Source organism: Botryllus schlosseri, chromosome 13, assembly GCF_051294905.1.
Source record: "Botryllus schlosseri isolate E-star chromosome 13, Bs_hap1, whole genome shotgun sequence".
NCBI lineage: Eukaryota > Metazoa > Chordata > Ascidiacea > Stolidobranchia > Styelidae > Botryllus > Botryllus schlosseri.
Window position 1 is genome coordinate 19,186,678 of NC_137248.1, and position 19,783 is coordinate 19,206,460.

Genomic DNA, 19,783 nt, shown 5'->3' on the forward strand with positions numbered 1-19,783 from the left:
GTATCGATAGAAGTGGGCAGCGTGGGAAAATCCCAGGCTCATTGCAGCGTTTGGATATTTTCTGCAATCAAGTAATGTTCGCTGAATGGCGTAAGAAGGCCTATTTACACTCAGATGCTGCTCAAGTAGCGACATAACTAGCAATTATTAATGCATGCCCCGTCGGGATTGTACAACAACACAGGCTCTGGCAGAAAACAGCTAGCAATATTGAACAGATCGAACACAGTTAGTCGTCAGAAATCCTGTATTGCCACATAATTTTTGAAATACCTCTTGCGCGTATTCCAATATGTTTTCTATGCAGCATTGTTATAATTGCGTCAAAAGATGAATTTCGTCTCTACAGAGTCAGGATATAATATTGTAGAAAGATGACACAAGATCCCGGTCAACTCACACACGGATTACAAACTACGCCGCGAGTATTTCAAGCTATTAACATATTCATCATTTTTACTTGCCTGTATTTGTTCATAAGCGCAGTAATTTACGGTATATCCGTTTGGCGCCGGCGTGGGTATTTTTACCCATTGCCGTTAGAGGAAAGCGTACTGTATTAGAACCACTATATATCCCGTTCTAATCATGCTAGGTCGTTGCTGTTTATTTCTGCGGATAGATATTGTGTGTGCAAGTTCATTGATACCATAATATTTGATATATATGATATCTAAGACGTCGAAATCGGATATCAAATACCGTAGATAAATATGTTGCAAAATACACTGTTTCGGTAACGCGCGCGTCATTAACCACGCTCACATAACGTACTGTATGTTTTGTTCTAGCCGTATTAGAACATAATTGTTTCTTTCTGTGAAAAGCTAGTTTCCATACAAGTCCACACATATCTTCATATCTGATATTAGTTACATATAAGCTGTTCAAAAGCTATGTGATAGGCCACGTGACAACAATATCCGCCGAAGCATCACTTCGCAGACGCGCGTTCCTCATACCCGTCATATACACTGTCGTACATTTGGTTTTATTCGTCATAACCAGCTGTAGTTTGTTACTATGAATAGGGATTGTCAGCTTTTTTTTTCTAAAACAACTATAGGCCTACTAGTTAGTTTCACACCGCTCAAGGTTCCATTTGAAAATCAGGAAGCGAATTCTCGCAGACTACCGTACCAGCTTCAAGCAGATGGATGAATACCCGTCACATAACGTGATATATATCGTGTTCTAATAGCCATAGACCTTCATAGATTGTGTCTGTGGGTTGTTGTTGCCGATATGATTCTAAATAACGGCTAATGGTCAAGTATAATTCGAAATACGCACAATATTGCTCAGCGATTATACCTACGCAAAAGCGTGCGTCTGGATATACAAAGAGCTGTCGTACATCGATATATATCTTACGTTGTAGTAATAATAAGCATTGGCGGTTTGTCTATTTCAATAACACTAGTCAATCTCCACCTACAAGGCCAAAGTAAACAACATTAGTTATGCCCATGGTTGTAATGACTCGAGTCATGACTCGACTCGAGTCCGACTCGAGTCACGATTTTCTGATGACTCGACTTGACTCGAGTCATTTTCGCAAAATTCAGAAATGACTCGACTCGACTCGAGTCAATTTGTGTATTGACTCGACTTGGACTCGAGTCATTGTGCATGACTCGAACCAAGTCATATCACTCGAGACTCAGACTTCGAAGACCGACAATTCATTGAAATTTCGAAGAATAGTAAAGTTACCACGCAATTGGGTTCTCGACTATTGGTACTGGTACTTGAAAATGGCGACCACGAACTGCTAAAAGTGAGGAAAATTAGTATATTATAAATGCGAACCATTCGATATCATCAAACAGAGTTATAAAGGGTGGGATTAACAAGTCATTGACAGGAATCTGAGCTGTCAACACAATGACTTGGACTCGACTCGAGTCATAATACCGTGACTCGGACTCGAGCCTATTTTCGCTGACTTGGACTCGAACTTGACTCGGAGGTGAATTGAAAGTGACTCGACTTGACTCGAGTCAAAACTATAAAACTGAGATTGACTTGTGACTCGGTGCCTTGTGACTTGGTTACAACCCTGGTTATGCCTAAGTCACCCCAAGGCCGCTTCTGAAAATCGCGAAGAGAATTGCTGCAGACTACCACGGTAGTGTCAAACGCAGGGACGAATATTCATAACATAAAGTGATATGTCCTGAATTCTGTTTGAAATAGACATTCTTAGATTGTTTCTGTGAAGGGTGCATGCCCATAAGATTATATCTACATCAGACAATAGTTATTAGTCATGTATATATCGTAATAACTGCAATACTACTCGGTGTGCATTACCCGCAAAATGTTGTATATATTTGACGGAAGTGCTACCAAATAACATCATAAACTTTACGTTGCAGTAATGATAAGCATTTGCAGTATATCATTGTGGTAAGGACGGTATAATATCCGTTTAGGAATACTAAAATGATTGATTTAGGTTCACAACAGTTTCAGTTATAAGTAGGGATGGTGTGAACCTCTGAAAGGTTCAGGTTCGTGTGAACGTGAACCTGTTTGAAAGGTTCTGTGTGAACGCGAACGTTAACCCCCTGACGTCACGTGACGTCATACTGCTAATTCCAACCCTACATTTCAATGAAGTGATACCCTATATTAATGTCCACGATGCCTAGCGATGACTCGGGCCACATAATGCCACAATGCTGCAGTACATATTGACGTTTTAAACGTCACCAAATGTATCAACTGGGACAAATGAAATGATATAATAATCTCATGAAATCAATATCTTTCGTCGCTTCGCCAACAATTGCGACGACTTGCTAGTAAATATAAGCTTACGCCTTAACGGTTTAGGCCAGACCGGACAATTTATTCGGCGTCTGAGTATTGCTACGTTGCAGTGTTGGGATGACTCGAGTCAACTTTTTCGAATGACTTGACTTGACTCGAGTCACTTTGCAAAAATGACTTGACTTGACTTGACTCGGCGCTTCAAAAACGTGGATTGACTCGTGAGTCGGAGAAAAATTTACGAGTCAATTTCAAGTCATCAAGTAAACGGTGTCGACTAAATCAATGTATTTTGTGCATGTTCGGATTATTCACGATATGCCGTTGTAACTTGTGAGAGCAACCAGTCATTCACTGATTGTTCGTTTCACTGATCCTACATTGGTACATCACAAATACACTGACCGCAACCGAAATGATCACAGCTTGCGTTGTCGTAGTAGCAGATTAATTTAATGGCAACGTATCGCTGTTTATTGGACGGCTCTGTCCTTACATTGCACGACGCTCACCTTCACCAACTTGTATGATTTAAATCGAACAAATATATTTTATGCATTTATATCCTCACGGATGTGTATAGATGGCTAGTGTATTGTACGATATCAATCTCTTTCATCTTCTCGAGGCTTCGTATTCGATCCTCTATTTTGGCTGATAGTAAGAGAATGTAGCGTAGCTCAGAGTTGTCAAACTCAACTGACGTCGCGGGTCGAATTCAAATATTCAGATCACTCGCGGGCCTCACCAGTCAAATGATTCCAAAATTTTACTAACTCTTAACTCAATATATGCACTTTTTCGCATTCTCGGAATTGAGTGTCAATGTCAGCGATTTTCTCCTGACGATGACTACAATCACAACTGTCGCTAACGCTGTCGGGTGGTTATAATGTGGCCTATGAACATACTCGAAATTTGCTATCTTGAAGGAATATTTATTAGTAGTATTTCTTACTACAAATTCGAGAAATGTGTTGGATAAAATCACGTAATTTTCAACATATACTCAGAATTTATCCGCGGGCCGAATGAAATCATTGGGCGGGTCGTATGTTTGACACCCTGATGTAGCTATTCAGTTACTGACGTATTTTAGTAGCACGTGTGCGTGAGCGATACAACGCATTTTTGCATGTATATTAAACTTTATATTCGTTATTTGATTCAAGATAAAAGACCAATTGATCTCTTTAACACAGCTAGTAAAATATAATGAATTCGAATGATCACTCATACTTCGAAAATTCAATTTGACTTGAATTGTGACTTGATTCGTGACTTGACTTGACTTGACTTGACTCGAGTCACCTCCAAAAAACGAGTGACTTGACTTAACTCGAGTAACCTTTGAAAATCGATTGACTTGACTTGACTCGAGTCAAGATGTGCAATGACTCGAGATGACTCGTGACTCGAAGATAGTGACTTGATCCCAACACTGTTACGTTGTTATTGAGCAGAGTGTAAAACGGGTTTCCATACTTGGTACCGATATTACCCCATTAACAAGTCATACAGCAGTAGCCAACACTCCAATTGCACATATTTTGTTTTTATGATGCAATAATCATCTGAAGTCAAGATTGACCCCGTATACGCCTGCTAGATTTTTTACATCAGACAACGATATGAATTTCATTGATTGGTTGAATAAGCATCATTCGCTGACTATATAGACATATAGTGTATGTCGCTCTTGATGAAGTGCGATTACGGTTCAAGCTCACAGCGGAGAGTCACTAAATATTCACAAACGGGAAACTGGATATTTCGAGCAGACTTTTGTTACAAAGCAAGTAAGATTTTTGAGATTGTCAAGATTACATGCTCGTTTAGTGTTGATTTTTTTTTACGTTGCCAGCACCATGCATAGAGTGGCACGCAGTTGAAATGCACTAAATATTCACCAAAAATGTTATAATGAAGTGAAAAGCGCAGAACCTACCGAGGTTCGTTTGTGAACGTGAACCTCTAAATTTTTAAGGTTCACACACAGAACGCGAACGTGAACCTCACGTTCACACCATCCCTAGTTATAAGCCTTCGAAGTTACCATACGCGCGCATCACTCGCCATGACTCACTCTCTCGGCGGCCTGCCGCGAGTTGACTAAAACTGTCGGTATTGTTTTGATTAGAAATTATCGCCTGCTAGACGTAGAGTGTCGACTCAAGGCACTCTAGAACGATGAATACTGTGCCTATACAATACATAAGACTCTATCGTCATCTAATACCTATACTAAGGTTCAGAAGGTCCGCAATTTAGCATTTCTGCTTCCAACCAACGTTTTCTCGGCTTGATCTTGAAATACGTAATCAGACACGACGTCGGTGTTGATTTGAGTGGCGCAATCGGCAGCGCGTTGACATTTTGAATCGAACGATACCTTGTTGACGGGGTTCGAATTTGGATATATTATTGATTCAGGAAACGCATAAGATCGATAATGTGGATATACGTAACTGGGCAGCCGATATCGGATTTATTATCTACTTCAACACAAAGAACGAAGTGAGACAATATTCTGGCACTGCGATAATGATCAAAGAACATCACGAAGGTAAAATTTTATGACACTATAGCATGATCGAAAACCGTGCCCAATGCCTCTGCATTCGAATTGACAAATGCCCAATAGCTATAATAAATATTTATGCCCCGTCTGGACAATCCGCAGATGCGAGAAAACTACGTGATAATTTCCTAATCCAACTCGAATCAGGAATCCATGAACTTGAAGTCCCGGTTATTATGGGTGGTGACTTCAACCTAATTATTGGCAAAAAAGACACTCGAATTAAACAGAACCTCCATGTTAGAAGCGCCGAGAGACACTTTGAAAAGCTAACTAACGACGCGGAACTGATTGACGTGTTTAGGAGTAAACATCCTCTTGCCGAAGTATTCACTTACGTCACTGGAAAAAACGCGAGGAGACTAGATCGATTCTACGCAACCCGTGAACTCATGGGCCATGTTCAGAATGCAGGACATGAAAATAACCTTGTGGCTGACCACATAAGTCCGACAATAACACTTGCAATTGAGCCAAGCACTCTATGGGGAAGAAAAAATTGGAAGTGTAATAATGACCTTTTGCGAGATGAAGTGTACCGAGATATAATATCTAATCTCATAAGCTTTGAAGAAAATAATATCCAACACTGCCACGGAATTCAACAATGGTGGGACAGACTAAAAGATAGAATTGCCAACGTAAGCAAGAGATATGAAATAGACTAATATAAAATCTATGGCTCCCAGATAACGTATCAGAGGGTTAAGGGGAAATTGCGCATGTTGACCAAAATTGACCATTGCGAAGGTGAACCTAACACGATGAGACAATTTTGGCAAGAATTGAAGACCAGAATAAGGCGCAAGACCGAGCTTAAAGAACTCCAGCTCAGAGATGGAACGGTAACAACTGACCGTAATATTATTGCTAAACAGATTGAACAATTTTACACAGAATTGTGGACCCGACACGACGGCATTAATTCGTACGATCAAGACGAATATCTATCATCGTATCAGCACGATCGCATGCACGGGAGAGACAATGAGCGAACATCGGTAATACAATCTAGCGAAATATTACAAATACTGAAAGCAATGAACAGGGAAAAGTCACCGGGTTTCGACGGCCTAACAGTGGAATTCTACCTTGCTATGTGGCAAAACATTGGTTCGAGATTAACAGAAATCATAAACAACGCGCTAATATACGGAAACATACCGCATAGCTGGAAACGCGCTAAAATTATTCTGATTCACAAAGGAAAGGACAAAAAGGATTGAGCGAACTGGCGACCCATTTCGCTGCTAAACACGGACTACAAAATAATGGCGAAAATTCTCAACAACAGACTGGTTGAGGAAATTTCAAGCAACATCAACATGACACAAAAAGCGGGAATTCCCGGAAGACAAATGGACGTGATACACAACAATGTGAGTGCAATTGTTAATTATCATCAAGAAAACCTTTGGAAGGTTATATAATGACCATAGACGCAAGGAAAGCCTTTGATAAGGTGGACCACCAAATGCTCTTCAAAGTGCTTGACAAACTGCCCGTCACGGGAGAAACTCTTAAAGTGATCAAAGCCATATATGATAATCCTATTGCGACCCTCGAGGTTAACAGCCTCCAAGCAGCCAATGTAAATTGTACAAGGGGCATTAGACAAGGATGTCCTTTGAGTATGACGCTATACGCGATTAGCGCAGACCCGCTAGCCCACGAGTTATGCACTAACGACAACATCAAAGGTATCCGAATCGGCGGGATAGAGCATAAATTAGACCAATTTGCTGATGACGTCACACTGTATCTAAGAACAACTGACTCTATTACCACAGTCCTTAACGAATATCAAAGCTTGCATAGAGTGACAGGTCAAGATATCAACACAGACAAGACGGAAATCCTACCGCTGAACGAAAAATCACGTATCAGACTGCAAAAAACTGCGCACACACATATGCTAAAGCCAGTAATTAAGATACTAGGCTTATACTACGGAGAAAGCGAACTGCAAATGAACTTCGACAGACTCTGGCAAAGAGTCGAGAAAAGCGTAAGGCATATTAAATCAAAACGGCTTTCTTGGATTGGTAAAATAACGGCGATTAAGGCATACATAATTAGCAAAATAACTCATACATATGCTAACAAGCAAATTCCAGGCGACAAGCTCAAGCAACTCGAACGCCTCGTCTTCGGCCTACTGTGGAGTCCTGAGAAACTCGAGCAAAAAAGCAGAATGCAACTGATCAGACCTAAGCCAGAATGAGGAATTGATATGCCAGATATCGAATCTGCAACACAAGCAAAGAGAGCAAAAAGATTACAACAACTGAGTCAACTTGAGAACCCGATTGATATCTGGCATGCAGAAGCGATATACAATCTGACAACGAAGGTGAGCGATATAAATTGCAATTTATACAACAACCTCTACCCTCACAGAAATACATTGACGGAGGAATGGAAGAAGGAAAAGGAAATCCTCGACGTAATTAAAAGTCAATCACAAGATATACAAGACCTAAGCCAGAAAGACATGTACCAGATCCTTGTTAAAACGAAGACGCAACAAGGAGGAAGCCGCATGGCGGACTGGAAAGAGATATGGCTATACCAACCCAATATCAAAGATCACATTGACAACAAGAAACGTGAGATTTCGTATCGCATTAACACAGAGAGCTGCTTTACAGGCTCCTGAAAAACCAACGCAGGCTGGGTACGAAGAAAAGACGCGTACTTGAAAAACAAATGCAAATTCCGCCAACACGCCGAAGATACTCTGCGTCACACCTTCGCCGAATGTGCAATTTACAAAAAACTGTTCTCTCTTGTAATACAGGATCTCGAGAACGACCTGCAAACGACTATTGACGCTACACCCGACGAGATCATACGCAACGTCTACGACGGACCGTAAGCTCCGACTATATTGCAAGCTTTTATGAATGTGGAAACCCTTGTGTGGGAATGGAAAAATGCACTCGACATACAAAATGAATACGCCCAAAATATTGACGAACGCATCTACAATATAAGAAGTAAAATATACCGAATAATTTAAGCGAGCCCATTAAACGCTCGCGCGATAAATCTTATTGTATTTATCGACCCACAAAACCTAACCAATCCACCTACAACCTATCCCAACCCCCCAAACCTCACATCCCATCCCACTTTACCCCCCCCCCCCCCTAAACCACTAAACCCTCCCCCAACCTACCCTATCCCCCCCCCCCTACCCTATTCCTACCCCACCCACCACCACTCTACCAAATTTATATGAAAAACACACGCAAACGAGCGCCAAGTACTGGCGGCTCCTAGTACGACCGCGACCTTGAATCGTCATCGACTGCTGCGATGAGATGAGCCGAGCGACTACGAGCGCCAGCTTACGACGGCGTCTACTACGACCGCGAATACGAATCCGACTTCGGCAACGGCTTAGACGAGATGGCCCGATGATGGGGAAGGATTTTCTAGTTATGAAATTTTTGATATTTTATGTACATATTTGAATAAACATCACTAAAACGGTACCATTTTTCGATTTTGAAAAATGAAGTTAAATTTTTCGAAAATGGCAGCCGGTGCCAATCGGATATGGAAGCTGCAAACGCATAAAGGAAGTTAAGTCAATGAACTAAATGGCAGAAAGATATACTGGGGATGCGTGATTGCCATTATTACCGACATGCCAAGATTTATCATGACTCAAATCGTTTTCGAAGTCAAGAATATCCATGGCGGACTGCAGCACTGCGAGGAATTGGTAGATACAACAAAAGTAGTTTACGTCCTCGGCAGTATATCGAATTACTATTTTTTATGGTACAGGCAACATACCATCAACTCCCATCCTGCGGTGCAGGGTTGTGCTGGACAATATTCAAAGAGTTGTAGTTACTTTATTCTTGTCGCATACATTGTGGCAACCCCATTTATGGTTTATTTATTCGTAAGTCCAGAATCCAGCATTGGTACGCCCGCTGGATGTGTTTATATACATCTTGGAAATGTTTCAAACTTTGCGGAAGAGTATAGTAGGGGGTTCCGGGACAGTATTTTCGGTTTCGGTATGATTATGACCGATCTTTTGCTGCTTACGCTCTTTTTATAACCGATTTATAAAAGTAAATTGAAGAGGAATTCTCAATCAAGAAGATTGCCAGACGACAGTATGAGGAGCGAATCCGTTGAAATAAAGCTTAGCGTGTCGATCAATGGGGCATTTCCACTTCATTTTGAACACTAGAGGCGATAAAGATAACTCGACCCAAAACTGTCTTGTTGCTATATGCTTTACTATGGGACTGGACTAAACATGGACCTAATTTCGTCTCTTGAAGTACAACGAGGATGGTGAAAGTATCCATATCAATATAAATCAGTGGTTCTTAACCTTTTTTCCTCCAGCGCCCCCTTTCAAAAATTATCGTGCTCCAGCGCCCCCCAACCGCATATTGTAAGGAATGTAATAAAGACAATGAGTAAGAGGGAGGGCCGTAACAGCACTTCGTCATCCACCCTAAAAATGATTGCCTTGCGCACCCATAGCGTGATAAACCAAACTTCCGAGGGCTTCGCCCCCAAGAACCCCGTAGCGTGATTTCGATGGTCAGCAAATTTGTGTGGCATGGTCGCCCTAGGTGACAAAATTTTCTATAATGCATGAATGAATAGGTGGTAATTACATATATAAGTCGCTATAAACTTTTTATCCTCTCAGCCCACGTATAATCAGAGTTACCAGTAGCGCTGATTGAGCTGTTGTATGGGAAGATGGAGGGCACGTAATTAATAATTAAACATATTCGGGCGTGCCCGTAGGTACAATTAATTCGTTACCAGGGCCGTAACAGCACTTCGTCAGCCCCCCCCCCAAAACGTTGGTCTTAACCCCCCCCCCATCGGGTGATAAACCAAACTTCCGGGGGGCTTCGCCCACAGACCCCCTTTCGGCTATCCACTATTTGCTGATACTAGTCATCTACATTGGGTGTCCATTTACTGAGCCAGGTATTCCCGCCTAGACGCGCGAAGCGCTAAAAATTTCATTAATTAATGATTGAATTGGTAAATATGATCGGGAATTGCAGGTATATTCATATCAAATTTTATCCTCTCTCTGCTCACGTAAGCAAATTTACCGGTAGAGCTGAGTGATGTGTGATTGAAAAGGTAGGACCCCTCAATAATAATTACACATCTTCGGGCGTATACCCGTTGGCAGGAATGAAACGGCACTTCGTCAGGCCCCCCGAAAAAACTTGGGTCTTGGGGTCCCATAGGGTGATAAACCGACCGCCCCTATCACGTTGTTCGTTTTGCCACGAAATCAGCTGTACTGTTTAGCGAGCCAGTGCGAAGTGCGAAAACTTTCGATAAATCATGATAAAATCGGTCAGTAAGATCGGGAATTGCATATATATTGCTATTAATTTCTTGTCCTCTCTGCTCACGTTACCAGATTAATCGGTAGAGCTGAGTGAGGTGCAATGTTCCGTCTAAGCTGCTCACGTGCGCAGTGCTGACATGTTATCTGTGCACAGAAAATCTACGTTGCGCACAACTAATCCGAAGTTTTGACCCTTTTTTAGTCGTTACGCACTGTTGTCCAAGGGTCTGCGCAGTGAGTTTATTGAGTGTGCGCAGACTCATCAAAACGTGGAGCGAACAATGTGAGGTGTCTTGGAAACTGTAGGGCCCGTAACTAACAATTAAACATATTCGGGCGGGCGAACCGGTTGGTATGACTTCGTTGCATGATGTTATTTCGTGACCTCCTGTCGGCTATATCAAAAATATAGAATCGCCCAACAGGGATATCGCCCAACAATAATATCTATAGTTTTAGATATCCCTGTTGCCCAATCGTACTAAACTGAAAGACGAACACGATTTCAAATTGGTATTTCTTCACTGGCATATAATTTTTCCCGGCCGGATGGAATTCGTCTTCTGGGGTTCAGATTGCCAACACAGGAATATTCGGTGCCAGTCATATAGGCGCCCATGGACAATTAAACCTATATGTCTTTTGTAGGCTATATATAACGAAGTTTTCGGTGTTCATTTTCTCTGAATGCTCATTAAGGATATGTCCTACCACCACATCATCTACTGCGAAGCCATTTTTCTCCAGCGCCCCCCATACCGCCCCCCTGAGCCCAGCGCCCCCCATATCGCCCCCTGAGCGTTTTCGCCCCCTTTCAAAATCGCCAGCGCCCCCTGGGGGGCGCTGGAGGCAAGGTTAAGAACCACTGATATAAATCATCCATATGGATATCAAATAGCTGTTAGAGACGAAAATGATGCTATTTCTTCGCGTCTTGTCTCGTGATGTACATAGACACTCTGGCAGCTTACATTGATGTTAATTTTTTAGAATCGTAGTTGTTATATTCCTCATTGTGTAAGGATGACGGTCATTTGATCTCAAGAGAAGCATCAATTAGAAACAGAAAGTTATCGGGAAGATGGTTCCGTTTACAAAGAAGAGGTATGGATGCCTTGTCCTGGAAAAGTTGTCTGCAGTCTGCAGAATATCATTTCACCAATATGGATTATCCTGCTTCCTCTGCAGTAAATCAGTGCCCCCGTGAGTGCTGTTCGTTATGGAATATCGTGTAATGTGTAGTTGCTGCTGCCAGGTCCTACAACTTGTAAAAATCATGCGTTTGTATTACAATGAAGCTGATGAAACTTCAACATTGAAAGCATGGTGTCATTTTTGTACTGCAAACTGAAAAACTTCGAAACTATGCTTACCTGTAAGACGATGAAGCAAATGATCATCACATATAAAATCGACAAAACAGGAGACCCGGGAAAGAGCGCACTCACAAGAATGTAAAGAGCAAAAAAGAGCTGCGGAATAGAGACTAACATCGAAAAAAGGAGCTATGTGACATCCGGCACTAGGCCGAGGTGGTATCCTCCTATCAGTTCATTGCATAGCATTGTACATTGTGTGTGTCTTGTTCAGATGTATGTAGCCTATAATCTGACGATTATTGATTATTGTCGGTTTGCTGGGTATACCCGGATTCTTATTATATGTATCGGATACATGCTACCTTACACATTGTGTTGGTAGCGCAACAAACTTTCCTAAAACCTTTAGGATTTTCAAGTACAAACTAGATGATCAAGAATGACCAATGCTTGCGAGCTCATTTTTGTGGTTTACAATCTGCAAGTTTCACATTAGCATTCTTGTTGATTATTCTTGGATATGGTGATGCTATTTCTATCAATTATGTTTCCACTGTAGTATTTTGCTCCATGTCTTAGGGCAGCCCCATACATGGGTTTCTCAAATAGCGGGTTAACATTTATTAAAGTTATGAATTATTATGTAACCGTGTAATAATATGACCTTGAATAATACGTTGCTTCGAATTTTTAGTCCAAAGTTTAAGTGCGTATCATACGATTTATTTCCTGTGTCGGGCTAAAAAATATTCGATAACCTCTGCTTTATAGACTATAACCGTTCCATTTTATTCAACAAGATAACTGCAACAATACAACTGGTACATCGTTTAATGGTCAATAATCAGAGATGATGAGATCTAGTTGGTATTAATTAGTATTATAACTGCAAGCTGCAACAATACAACTAGTACATCCTTCAATTGTCAATCATCGGAGAGAATGAGATATAATTGGTATTGTTCGTATTTTATCATTTGAGAACACCAACAGATAGTGATGAGATTAAAGGATAGAAAGATATTGAAATGAAATGAAGTCTTTCAATCAGACAGCTATTTGGCCAATGACATAATACATCTAGAAAGGGTTTGTGTTGAATCCAGTCCATCTGGTGTAGTTTTGGGTTCTGAATGGGGAATATAAACCATTACAGTTGGTGATAACTGATAAGGATAGAATAATGATTTCAGCACTTCCATCACGAGGACAAGACGACACGAAACAACATTATTTTCGTCGCTAACAGCTATTGGATACCCACATGGATGATTTATATTGAGATGGATACTTTCACCATCCTCATTGCACTTCAAGAGACGAAATTAGGTCCATGTTTAGTCCAGTCCCATAGTAAAGCATATAGCAACAAAACAGATTTGGGTCGAGTTATCTTTATCGCCCCTAGTGTTCAAAATGAAGTGGAAATGCCCCATTATTTGACTGCGGAAAATAGATCGAGGAGAAAGAATTTTGCCATACACGACTTGATCAAATGATCGATTATCGCAACACCATGGCTGTGGCTGCGGACTCCGCCTTAACTATTACGCTGAGTATTGGAATACCGCAATTTCTTCCTGTACCGGTATTCATGGTGATCTACGATATTCTGCTGATCACCCATGCAGTATGTATCCTGTTTACGTTTTCTTACTATAAGAAGATACTGATTTCACCGTTTGATTTGACTGTAAGACGATGGCTTCAATAACCATAATCACATGTGTATCGGACGGCTTGACATGTTCCACTGCGTGAAAAGTAATCGTGAAAATCTGGGAATCGCAAGCAACGCAGGAGGTAACTGAATGATAGCCGGTAACGGAAAGATTCGTTGTAAAATTCGGACTTCGCTGGGTGTGAGAGAAGTGTGAATTCATTCGGTTTCATCAATGATTAGAAGATAAATAGAAAGACTACATATGGACAACAAATGAACAAGTGAAGCCGTATTTCCTCTCTAGGAAGTCATGGCTGAAGTACACAAAAACATTTCGTAAACAATAGGGCCGTGTTTTATGTGTTAGTTTAAAATTTATTTTTGTTTTCAATGTAATGCTTAATTTCAAAAAAGGAGCTGATAAGAGAGTCATGTGCCTTTTTCTGCTCGGTCTTCGAGCAATTATAGGGCCGCCATAGAGCAGCTACCAAAAACATTTGATTGTTCAAGTACTGGGTCACTCAACTGACTGTGACGGCTGTTCTAATTAGAGATATGACGGCTGTTCTAACTCGGGATATGTGTTCCTGCTCTGGAGCTTTCCTGCACCAGAAACTCATGCACATACCTTTCCACACACTTGTTCAATTTTAGGCAGACATTTAACAAGTATATATATGCATAATATTTTATTCTTGTCACGTGGTACTGATCCCAGCATTTGAATTGAGTCGTCGTTTTGCTATTTCTTTCCTTGCACCTGAGAGCAATCCCATGCACCCGACTGTCCAGACTGTAAAGGAGGTTATATGAGAAATCTTGTCAATTGTCACGCACTTCGGTTACGTAATAAAATTGCAGAAGTAGGCCTACAGCTACAGCCTATCATGATGCTGGTAATACGTGTTAGCCGCGTGAATATATTCGTATGTACAGACATGAATGTATATTATTGTACAATAATTGATTGCTCATTCGGTAGCCTCTAATATAAACCTACCCCGTATCGATGTCGCAGTATATCGACGGTTGGGTCACGTGGATGAGACATACAAAGCTAATGTTAAGGCCATCCAAAACCGAATGTCATGATCTATGTACGTGGTACGACTTGTACGTACAGGCCGTGTTATTTTTAGCATTTCGGGAACCATACACATGTAACTATAGTCCTAGCACTGCAACAACCTGCCCTGATGGTATCCTCAGACACACACAGTGCAAGCACATAAAACCTTACGTCAGCATACGATATCTATCTTGGTGATGACTTCCTTACCTAACAGACATCATATCAATTTATGTACAATACAAGGCTGCGTTCTGATTAGAAAGTGAGACGAGACATTTAATTTAAAGTGTTGTTTAAAACATTAGAACATGGGAGTATACAACTTTTCAATCACGCACATAATATAACCGCGCTGGTATGATATTGCGAAAACACATTTACGAAGACGAAGCACCGCGCGCTAAATCAATAAATGGAGCGGTTCTATTCGTAAACGTAAGTTTATATATGTTATGGTAATGAAGTGATTTCGCATCATTTATACAGATAAGCATACTCACAATGTCGGAGGTCATGCAGTAGGATACAGCGCCTAAGTATTTACTCCTGGTAGAACAGCAATAGTTTGGTGCGACACATTCGATCCGTTTTCCTGTTTTGTCGTCAACGTAGTCGCAGGCTTGGTCGTATAGAACGCCGGTGACGCTGCCGGTACTATCAACACTGGGAAATGAAAGAACTGTTGTAATGCATCTGACGAGATAAGTCTGTTGTAGGACATCGATTTCTGGTATCAGATGGTTATGATGGGTCATGTTCATTAATCTGTAACTGTCAGGACGGGATAGTTTATCAGTACGAGCGTCCAATCAATTGCATCAATGAAGATTACTAATCTCTATCATGTGAACCGTCGATAAAACCATTGATGGCAGAATGATGTGGTATGGAAACTAGAAGAAACATTTAAATTGATCAACTTGCGAGTAGAATTTTACACCTAGAACACTCACCAAGAGATTGCAGCAATGATAGCGAGGGCAGCGATGATGAAAATCTTCATGTTGTAGTTTACTTGATTTCTGATAGTTGGAGAATGCGGGGCTAAGCAACGCACCGATCATTTTTATACAATTCTACAGGATGAAGGGTAACAACAATTGCCAGACTGCGTGCGTATCATTGTTTTACATATATATATTTCGAACTAAACACCCGCCATATTTATACACACAAACAAGCGTACATTTCAGATGAAACGCATGTTTGTTTTGTTTACGCCACAGTGGGAAGTTTTAATCCGGAAAATCTACCATCATGCAGTCGTGCGTATGCGGAATCACAAGACAGCGCATTTTTCAGAATTCACTAACCTTGCGGAAATGTATGTCTGAGCTACCTTGACATGCCAAACAGCTGACTAAACAACATAATCGCAAAATATACTGTTGAATAGTATATCTATATTGAAATGAACCCGAATATTTTCGGCTGACACTCGTCAGGGGTACTCGTCGGCAACCAGTAGAGAATCGGAAAGAACATCGTATATCAACAATCGACAACCCTTCATCAACTGTACCACTATATAGCCGTATATTAGCGCATATACTAACATTCTGATAAACAGGACCTACACGTAATTTACTGTTCTGGCAACGGAAATGAACACACAACAACTACAGTTAATCGTGTCAACAGGTTTCATAGCGTGAAACTCCCTAGTTGTGGAATGATGCGCTCGTCGATTGCATGATTGATTATTACCCGTAACCATGCACGCCAGCACAAAATAACACTTTACTCTAAACCAGCGTTTCCCATCCTTTTTTTCTGATCGGGGACCACTCCTACAACATATTTTCGTTACAAATGTCCCGCGACCCCACTCCTTGTTTCACCATGTTTGTTAGCGACTGCGTCGGCATCTCCTTGTTTTGTGTCTTCCAATTTCATTTAATGCAAAGCTCCATCAAATCATTATTAATCGGCATTTTTCGTTCTCAGTGTATATTCACTTGCAAGCGTACCTCTCTCTTAGTTACTTTGCTGTCAAGACGGTTGACGATTCGCGGTTAAGCATTTTTATAAATCCTGCTTTGTGTTATTTTCAAGTCATAATGGCGTTGTGGCCGAGAAAACACGCGCATCTGAGATTATTTGAACTGGACGCCAAGCATTAGTATCAATTTCGCCCTGGATATGTGATCTACGTTTCATCTAATCCAGTGGTTCCCAACCTTTTTCGACTCATCGCCCCTTTTTGAAGCTCCACACCGATCATCGCCCCCCAAACATTGGGTACCGAAAAATGGGTAGGCCTATACAAACTGGGATCACCGACGAGTTGACTAATAAAAAAGGTCAACCTGTCGGCTCGACCTGGAAATACACTTTTGCTGCTAAATTTTCGTGAGTTGACTACAAAAAAGTTCATTTCTCCAACTTGATTCCAATCAGGACCGTAACAGCACATCGTCACAGTTCATTGGAAATTGCAGGTCAAAAACGTTTGAGTCCATCAACAAAATATACTTCAACTGTGGCTACTTTAAGTCATTAGTTTTCACACTACGGATTCGCCCATTTCAAATGGTAGATCTTAATTGCGCACCAGAACTCGTTTAATTTAGGTAAAATATGTCGCATTTCATTCGGTTGATAATAGTACTTTATTATATAATTCGTAGTATTTATTTCTAAGAAGAAAAACAGTGACGGCCAGTGACCGGCCGGCATAAAAAGGGGACATTACCTCGACGCTTTGTTACGACGCTGTGTGTAAGTGACGTAGTGATTTCATTTCGTAAATCACTCATCTCTCAATATTGATCTCCCGTACTTTAAGACCCCTGGCATATATAGCCTAGTGCGGAGGTCTCAAACACGCGGCACGCGGCCCGCGAGTCCATTTTGTGAGGCCCGCGCGGGCATTTTGAATTTTCAAGTATTCGACATTATTTAACCGCCACACATATTTTTTAGATTTGAGAGCTTGAAAGTCACTCCAAACTGACCAAAAACCCTAAACTACTCGTCAAACTTCAATATTGCAACCCTTTCAAAGGCCATCGTGCAGTGGCAGACCAGCTATTATGTCACATTACCTGTTTATGATGATAAAACACAACCCGTTGATGATTTGTGACGGAAAATTGTGATTTCAACCAATCCGCGATCTTCCGTAGAATTGCATGTACTCGGACTGACTATATGGGGTATATAAGACGAGAATGACATGAGTTGAGTCGGAAATAATTCCAGACATTTAGGCATATTTTGGAATTTCCTCCCGGACGCAATTTTTACAGTGAAATTCCGGACATGTCCGGGAAATATCGGACGTGTGGCAACCCTACGCAAGTCGGTATGACAACCACATTGACATTATGTTGTCTCCTTGATATATAGTAAGTTACATCTTGGATCTCTATCCATGTTAATATCGCCAATTAAATGTGGGGATTAACAAAGCAGTATGTTCGACAGCTGTAACACCAATGGATTGTTAGGCGATAGGACAATTCTTTACTGTCAGGGCTTTGGAGCCGGAGCCGGAGCCCGGAGCCGGAGCCCCGGAGCCGAGCATTTTTACTGAAGCTGGAGCCGGAGCCGGAGCTCTACATAAAATTCAGTCGGAGCCGGAGCCGGAGCTGGAGCCAGTTATTCAAGGGGTAGCTCCGGCTCCGACGTATTTCATAATATGCTATTATATATGCAGCAACCATATCTGATGAGTTCACATAATTCAACAGCAGGCATTCGCGAAATTAAGAATCTTTTCCTCTTTGGCGCTACCATTTCCGACTAACCATATTCCTGGGGATTTAACAGCAGAGCAGTCATATGTTCAATGTTCAAATTTCATACATGGAGTGCCAAACCTCGGTATGCAAAATGCGCATGTGAATATTGTGGGTATTCGGCCACCCGCAATTTCACCATCACCACAACCTTGTTGGCCAATTGTACGGTTCGAAAATGATGATCACGATGTATTACGCGAAATGGGAGAGAGGATAAAAACATGATTTCGTTGCACATGTCGATATGACGAGCACGGTCCGAGAAATTCCATCTCATCGTTGCTATGAATCGGATGAGCAAATACTCGTTCTTTCGTGATAGTTCATTATTCGGGCCGCGAAATTAGACAGTGTTATTGAGTATGCAATTATTCATGCTAATTGGAATTCATTACTGCGCATGATCGTCATTCACTCCAGTAAGGATTTTCGAGTGCAATTAGGGGAAGGCAAAAGAGTAGCCCAAAACGCCGTTACACTCAGCAAACAATTGTCGCGGTGCGAGCTACTCAATGCGATGACAGGACCCCATGGTATTTTTTGCTGGAGACAAATTACTGATTTGATACGCGATTTCCAATTTGTAATCATCTGTTTCGTAAATTCATTCTTGATGTCTGCTTGATACTCTAGTATTTCCGGATTTTCATGCACTGGGACTTGTAAATGTGCAATATGCATACTGCATAGTTTAATTCGTTATGCGCATGGCGCAATGTGCATGGCACAGTGTTCAATTCGATTATTCGATTCGTTTCAACGGGAAAATATTATATTCCGATAAACTTGATCGACACCGGATGGACTGGAAACGAGTGTACCAATATCGAACGTCAAATCATTGGCCATTTGGTAGGCTACAAATCGAATTTCTATTGATAACGTCGTGATATCCGCCCATATTGCTCTTACTACAGTTACAGTTGAATAATAATCACACATTCAAGATTGAATTGAGCTGTATGGCTTAATGTTGACGACTATAGTGCCAGTGTTAAAACGCGGCATCAGAATTTTAATGCTGTACACAGCAATTGCACGGAGTAAAGTGCGTTCTAGTGCAACTATGATGTTATCGACAATTGACAAGTATTCATTATGACGTCACAAACCGGTACGGCGGCACCTATGTCTTCATTGCTGCATCCGATGTTACTGACGTCTGACAGACTCTAGATTACTATAGATAAGCAGCCTACGGGTAAATTAGTAATCTATAGAGACCAGGGGTGGCCAACCTTCTCGGCTAAATGGCCACATGAAAT

The 19,783-nt window shown here is 41.3% G+C and overlaps 1 long non-coding RNA gene across 1 annotated transcript; it reads right to left on the reverse strand.

Moving 5' to 3' along the window:
* Positions 1-14,374: 14,374 nt before the first annotated feature.
* LOC145454573 (uncharacterized) lies at positions 14,375-15,886 on the reverse strand. Its single transcript, XR_013920172.1, has 3 exons — positions 15,726-15,886; positions 15,273-15,435; positions 14,375-14,493 (listed from the first exon to the last, which is right to left on the reverse strand). It is a non-coding gene; the product is annotated as an uncharacterized LOC145454573 (long non-coding RNA).
* Positions 15,887-19,783: the final 3,897 nt, after the last annotated feature.